At 32.4% G+C, this 7,384-nt stretch overlaps 1 long non-coding RNA gene across 1 annotated transcript in view; it reads right to left on the bottom strand.

The window, feature by feature from the left end:
- The window catches only part of LOC110267391, a 17,263-nt gene extending 15,607 nt beyond the window's left edge, over nt 1–1,656 (bottom strand). The window contains exon 1 of the long non-coding RNA XR_002354947.1: nt 1,646–1,656. This is a non-coding gene — a long non-coding RNA (uncharacterized LOC110267391). The remainder of the gene's footprint in view (nt 1–1,645) is intronic.

The raw sequence follows: 7,384 nt of genomic DNA on the forward strand, positions 1-7,384 counted from the left end.
GGCTCAAAATTTTTTTAAAGTAAATATACAATATTTTTAGAAGAAAACAGAGGAAGCAAATACAAAAATTTCGTAACAATAAACATAGAACTTTCTTCAACATAAACACTGAATTTTTTTTTCCTACTAATTTGTTCATATACAATTGGAAGGTCTTCTAGGTACAATTATTGTATCTATCTCTTTGCAATAGACACTAATACACTAATTAAAATCACTATATATTCACTTCATTCAATTTGGTCTACAAACCTCTTCCGAACCCAGTGTTATTGACATAAGAAGCAGCCACACAAAGAAAAATCAGAAAATAATGAACATATTGCAAGAAAAAAAAAAGGTGAAAACTCAGGTGCAATTGACTTTAGGTGAAGTTGACTGCACTTGAGTTTCCAAAAAAAAAAATAGTGAATGTAGTCGGAGATGTTGAGATGAGGAAGAAGTTACAAAAGTTAAAAATTTATATGCGCCATTTACCGATTCACGTATACATTGAGCAAGTAATTCTTGTTGGAATGATTTTGAATAATAAATTAACGGATCAACTTAATTAAATTTAATTACTAAAAGGAAAAGTATAGGAGAACAATAATTCTAGTGAACAATATGAACAATGGGGTTACAAATGTAAATTATTCATAAATTTAATTAATGATATAATTAATTTAATTATACTAATAACCATTTTTCAAAATTTAAAAGGATAAGTCAAAATGGATTTAATTATACTAATAACCATTTAATTATACCAACTTGGGAACTAGCACACGTTTCTTATCCTTTCCATATCCCCTATCTCTTGGTTCCCAGCCCACCCACGCAGCCCTCCCTCCCTGTTCCAACGTCCGGCAGCCCCCAAGTGGAGAAATTTTTTTTTTCACTACACCCGTCAACCCGTGCACCGTGCAGCCCGACGTAGGTCACCGTGATCACGTCCTATGCAGCCCCTGCAGCCCAAGGCCTCCACCATTGCAGTCCCTGCAGCCCAAGGTCTCCACCTATCACAACCAATTTTAATGGAGCACAATTCCGTTGAACCGAGTTGTCTCGTGCCAGTTTCTTTTACCGGTGATTCGTTCGACGGAGAAAGTGAAGAGTTGGACAAGGTAAACAATGTATCTTGTTTCTTTTAGACGTATGTTTATTTTCATATAAATTAGATAGTTATTAAAAGCTCAACATTCTTAATCCATTATGATATTTTGTTACAAACGGAATAATTTGGATGGTGTTCTTGTTCATTCATGTGGTTATTAGTTAAAGTGTAATATATAAGTGGATGATCGGGTGAAAGGATTAGTTTGAATTTTTTCTACCTAAAAAGAGAAAAAAATTACATTTTTAGAATGGTGAAATGTTATAATACAATGTACTAGTTAGTTGTTACTACTTACTAGTTACAGATTGGGTTCTTGCTAAGTTTTTATAACTAGTTTCAATGAATCATGTGAAAAGTTCTAAAGAAGATGAAGTTAGAAATTTATTTACTAGATATGATGAAGTGTTACAATACCTCTTTAATAGGTCACCCTGACATGTTTTGAATATATGTATAGTGTTAAATATGAAAATTTTGCACATGGTTGCGACTAAAATTGTTACAATCCCCATCTGTATGCTATCAAACCATGCATGCACAGTGCACTAACAAGTTTGGATAAATATGGAAGAAAATTATAGGAGCTAATAACGAGACTGTTTACATGGTAGTAGAAGACTCTATTTTAGTTTGTGTAGTGATACCTGATATGCGGTGGATTTATGCATTCTGTATATAAATAATAGTTAACACAATACTAACTCATTAGGTGCCACTTTAGATTAATTCATGCATATTAATAAATTTTAATATCATATTTTTGGATATAGTATTAATAAATTCTATTTAGTTGATATTTTATTATAGTATCTACTTACTTTGTGTATGTTTGATTGTAGGCCATAGAATGTACGGAAATTACTGGGTTGGTTACGTCGATAGTGGGTTGGTTTTGATTGAGCTTGTTTGTTTCAGGATAATTGTGTAGAATCTGCTGTAAATCAAGCTTCGGAGGCTTCCGCTCAGCAGATTGCTAAGCAAGGACTTGGTAGATTCATGTCGCTCTTAAACTCCTTTGACAATACCTAGATTGTTTACGATATTGCATCCATTATGTTATATTAGAGGTCCCTTTTGTTAGGTCATACAACTCAATATGTATGTTTTATGGTCATTTTCTTTGTTTAGGTTTTCTATGATAAGAAAATTATGAAATTGGTATTTTCATCGCATTATCTTGATGCTACTCAAGTATCTGGCCTGTTTATACTTTTCTGGATGTCGATTGACTGGTTGTAGAATACTGTCTGCATAAATACATGTCGTATAATCTGTATTTTAACCATTTAATAAATTTGGGATGTTGTGTGCTTTTAACTTCGAGTGGCATGTCTAGGATGTTCGCTTTACTATGGTTATTGATTGTTATTTTTTTGGTGTTTGGATGGTTACTTCTTATCGGATTAGCTATTTGTTTTTGATTATTTAAATGTCATATAGTATGGATGTTCGATTCCTTAGGCTTGTGCATGGTTATTTTTTTTATATACGAGTGTCTTAGTAACTAAGATAAATAAAGCGGATGTTCGGTTTAGTAGGTTTGCATATAGTTATTTCTATTTGTTTCTGGATGGTTATTTAGTGTGTATCACGGATGGAATGTTATTATTCACGAGTTATAATGTGGATGTTCACCTCAATATATTACTGGATGGTTACTTTTAATGTTGATTACGAATGGCTAGTGATTAGTTACAGGATTTATAATGTGGATGTTCGCGTTATTAGGTGAGTAGATGGTTACTTTTAGTGTGGATACAAAATTGCATGTTATTACTTACAATAGTTATAATATGGATGTTCACTGGCTTAGGTTTGTGGATGGTTATTTCTAATTGTGCCAGTATGATTTTTGCCTTTGAATTGCGAATTGTTTTTTTTAGTGTGTATTACGAATGGTGTCTTAGTGGTATATCGCGGATGGTCGGCTTAGTAGGATAGAGTATGGTTATTTCTATAGGTTTCGGGTGTTTATTTATAAAACTTAAGAGTTGTCTGTTATTAGGTTTTGGAATGAAAAAAAAATTTTTTAACTTTGTCAACCAACTTGCAAACACTTGGGAAAAATTTTTAACCATGGGTTAATGAATAAAATGAGAATTACAATGTAATGAGAGTACATAGGCAGTAAGAATACAAAGGCATAACACCCACAGTGGTGTGCAGTAAGAGTACATAGGCAGTTTTAAAAAATTTCAAGTTACAAAAGGTCCTTGCAAGTAGCTGCTTTAAAAAATTGAACTTCTAAGTACCTAAATCACCAAAACAAGTCTTAATATAACCAGCTTTCGCAACATCAACAAGTATTACCTAAATGATGTAGATCATGTCACATTTTTTCAATCCATCCTTTCATACAAAATTGAACATCTGTTATTTATAGAAATTAACGTCCATCATATGAACCAGAAACAGACAAAGAAAACAACACTAAAATTTCAAGCCAGGCTCCAACAAATTTCAAACATCTTTGCCTTAATCCAAGGAACCATGAACCATTTGATATTACTATTCATGCTATAATTTTAAAAAAAAAAAACATATCAAAATCAACAGCATAACACCCCACAGTTGATTGGAGTAAGAGTACATAGCTAGTTTAAAAAAAAAATTAAATATTAAACAAGATCCTTGTAAGCATAGCAATTAAAAATTGAAGTTCTAATTACGTAAGTCACCAAAACAAGTCCTAATATTAATTGGGATGGTTATCAAATATGCTGATCAACATGTAAATATAGTATTTGCACGGTTAGATTCAACACCAAAAGTACTTTTACTTATATCCATTCCAATCAAATGGATCAAAATGCAAGTGGACATTTGAGGATGAAGTAAAATACACTTTTAGCTAATACTAAAAAAAAGTAAATTTATCCCAAATTATACTTACAATTTTTATGTAAAATAAACCAACAGGATTCCAATTCAAGCCTATCTCTTCTTTATCAAATATTCATAATCAGAGTATTTAACAGTTTCTAAATTTTGACAGCCTCTTAGGTTAGGTTTTGGAATGAAAAAAAAAATTAATTTTGTCAACCAACTTGCAAACACTTGGGAAAAATTTTTACCCATGGATTAATAAATAAAATGAGAATTACAATGTAGTGAGAGTACATAGGCAATAAGAGTACAAAGGCATAACACCCACAGTCGTGTGCAGTAAGAGTACATAGGCAGTTTTAAAAAAATTCAAGTTACAAAAGGTCCTTGCAAACGTAGCTACTTTAAAAAATTGAACTTCTAAGTACCCAAATCACCAAAACAAGTCCTAATATTGACCAGCTTTAGCAACATCAGCAAGTACTACCTAAATGATGTAGATCATGTCACATTTTCTCAATCCATCATTTCTTACAAAATTAAACACCTGTTATTTATAGAAATTAATGTCCATCATATGAACCAGAAACAGACAAAGAAAACAACACTAAAATTTCAAGCCAGGCTCCAACAAATTTCAAACATCTTTGCCTTAATCCAAGGAACCATGAACCATTTGATATTACTATTCGTGCTATAATTTAAAAAAAATAAACATATCAAAATCAACAGCATAACACCCCCACAGTCGATTGGAGTGAGAGTACATAGCCAGTTTAAAAAAAAATTAAATGTTAAACAAGATCCTTGTAAACATAGCAATTAAAAATTGAAGTTCTAATTACGTAAGTCACCAAAATATGTCCTAATATTGATTGGGATGGTTATCAAATATGCTTATCAACATGTAAATATAGTCTTTGCACGGTTAGATTTAACGCCAAAAGTACTTTTACTTATATCCATTCCAATCAAATGGATCAAAATGCAAGTGGACATTTGAGGATGAAGTAAAATACACTTTTAGCTAATACTAGAAAAAAGTAAATTTATCCCAAATTATATTTACAATTTTTATGTAAAATAAACCAACAGGATTCCAATTCAAGCCTATCTCTTCTTTATCAAATATTCATAATCAGAGTATTTAACAGTTTCTAAATTTTGACAGCCTCTTAGGTTAAGTTTTGGAATGAAAAAAAAAATTTTAAACATCATCAACCAAGTTACAATCACCTGGAAAAAATTTTCAACCATACGCTTAATGAATAAATTGACCATCCTATCTATATTCATTAAACAACTCACAAAGCAACATATTCATAGCACGTGCCTCATACGAATTGCTGACTTACTAATAACCGAAGGCAAAACAAAACCAAATACAGTAACTCGTTAAAATACAAGACGCGGAAACCCGGATGCTCATAAACATGTACGTATCATTATTCCTTCCCACTACATTTCGTTCACAAACAAAAGGATAAGTCAAACAGACCCAAGAATTTCCGAAAGCAACAAAACCCTTCCAAGCAGCCAGAACATAAAAGTTACTGTAAACATCTAAACATTCAATATACGGTTATCGGTTCTCTGACCTTCAATCTGGGAAGAGAAACACACCCCACGACTTCTCTTGTTGCACCCGTTAATGACTCCAACCAAGGCGAACATGCAACGGCTACAACCTAGGGAGACTGCGGTTAAAGGCCAACGCCGGAGGTTTCTGGGCGATTTCCACTCGAGGGGGCCAGGGATTCTCCTCTGCTGCTGGTGGTCTTCGCAATAGAGGCGCTGGCGGATGCTCGGTACGACGATTGGTAGGATGAACTACGGGTAGCAGCAAAAAAGGAGCGGCTAATGGGGAAGGTCCTCCTTCGTCAATGCCGTTCGAAATAGCGGGGAGGGAAGATTAACGTTTCCTTTCCTGAAGGGTGTTCGAAAATTAGGGAAGGGGAAAGGTTTTGACTGTTGGGTCAAAGAAAGGGGGAGTGGATGGGATGATTACAATGATATTAATTAAGATAATTAAAATTAGGATTTAAGAAATGGAGTGTTTATCAGTGTACCTATGTTATTAATCTAATTGGGCTAACTATTAAGGCCCGTTGTTCATATTGTTCCCCAAAGTCATTGTCCCCCTAGCATAAACATCAATTAAATAAAAACATACTACACTTCTAAATTATTCACCTAAATCTTAATATTAGAATAACTATCTGCACACCTAGTAAAATGAACATCCGATAGAAAAAGGGCATACAAGTATAGAAAGAGTCAAACTACTACTTACAGAACAACGGAACAAAGAATAGACTAATAGAGCCTTGTCTTATTGGTACTATTATAAATTATGCTTGAATTAAATTCATTTATACTTAAATATTTATTGATGAATTCACTCGTAATCTTCTTAGATTTTTCCTGATTCTTTATGTATCTTAGTCATTGGATTATCTTTCTTTTGGTTCAACTTTTCAACTGTATACTTTTCTAGCATTATTTTCCTAATAAAAATACTCTTAACAATCACTTTTTTGTGATGTGGGGATTTAAATATCTTGATGTGATATTATTTTGGGAGGAGAATATAATGTTAACCAGTTTAGAAGGCGTTGATGTACATATATAACTTCTTTACAAGTTGGCATTGGACATGTTTACCCTTCATCTCACCATGAAGCTTTAGAGAAAATTATGGTACTTACTGTTTTGTTACTCAAGCTTCATTAGCGTATAGTATGATCCTTGCAAGCAAACACAGGTTCAGAAACCCTAACACATTTTCAAAAATCTTATGGGTTGCTCTACTATAAAGATGTAAATATATAAAGATATATAGAGATTTTATCTTATGGTGACACATGCTATGGTTAAAGGAGTATAGTGTCTGATTTGTACTAGCTGCGGATGACTTTGGGAACTTGAGTTGAGAGGTTGTTGTGGCATAACGAGATTTTGTGAAATTGGATTCCGTTGGGTGCTCTGGCTTTCGGGCCTCAGTTTATGCCTCAAATGTTATATATATATGATAATGAATGTTGGGTCTATAAATGATAATATAAAGGTTATTCAAGCAATGTAAGTTTTTTCATTCAAAAATATTTTTGAGAAAAAAACGCATTTCTTATAAATCACGTTGATGAACATTAAATAATAGTAATAAAAAAACTCAACCATAACTAAGTAATTTTTGCACCTGCATGATGAAAAGAAATTGACAACTGGAGGTGGAGAGGAGAGGAAGAGAACAATACAATTAAGTATGTAACTGAAGCAAAAGCACTTATGTTCATACCAAATATATCAACTTCTTTATTTTTTAATCATCATAAATTCATATTTATATGATCATAGTATATTTAAAAAGTTAAAAAATAATAATTAACATAAAAGGCATCTATAATTATAACAGCTAAATTTTTTTTTACAATAATGTCATACTACTTATTTTTAAAA

This window comes from Arachis ipaensis, chromosome B10, assembly GCF_000816755.2.
Source record: "Arachis ipaensis cultivar K30076 chromosome B10, Araip1.1, whole genome shotgun sequence".
In the NCBI taxonomy this organism is placed as follows: domain Eukaryota; kingdom Viridiplantae; phylum Streptophyta; class Magnoliopsida; order Fabales; family Fabaceae; genus Arachis; species Arachis ipaensis.